A 531-nucleotide genomic window follows, 5' to 3' on the forward strand; every position below is an offset into this window, starting at 1 on the left:
AATTAATTATGCGTAATTAATTACATGCAAGTAACTTTAAGCCAAACCCTAATTCTAACCCTAACCATACAATAAGTACATGTAGTTAATTAATATTTCTCAGTACTTAATTATATAATTACACTGTAACAAGGACACCTTAAAATAAAGTGTAACCCAAGACAAATATTACTATACAGTCGCCCAGTGATATATTTGAAGGTGAATTTGTTTGTTTTTTAAAGTTGAAATGTATTAGTTGAATACATTTGACTTTATTCGCATATCAAGCAAATATCTGCATGATTTGAGTCAACATAAAAATTATTAAAAAATCATGTTATACATATAAATCCTAATTAACTATTGTGATATTTAGGGAAATAATCATGATCGCGGAATAAATCTATTAGTAAATCTAAATATATTAGTAAACTAATATATTTAGCTTACCAGCACAACATTTCTACCAACCAACTCATCTCTCTTCTACCTGCCGTTGTAGAACAAGCGAAAGCGTAAATACTCTTTCGTGTTTGTCCCTCCTAATTC

The sequence above is a fragment of the Barbus barbus genome (genome assembly GCF_936440315.1).
Source record: "Barbus barbus genome assembly, chromosome: 25".
Taxonomy (NCBI): domain Eukaryota; kingdom Metazoa; phylum Chordata; class Actinopteri; order Cypriniformes; family Cyprinidae; genus Barbus; species Barbus barbus.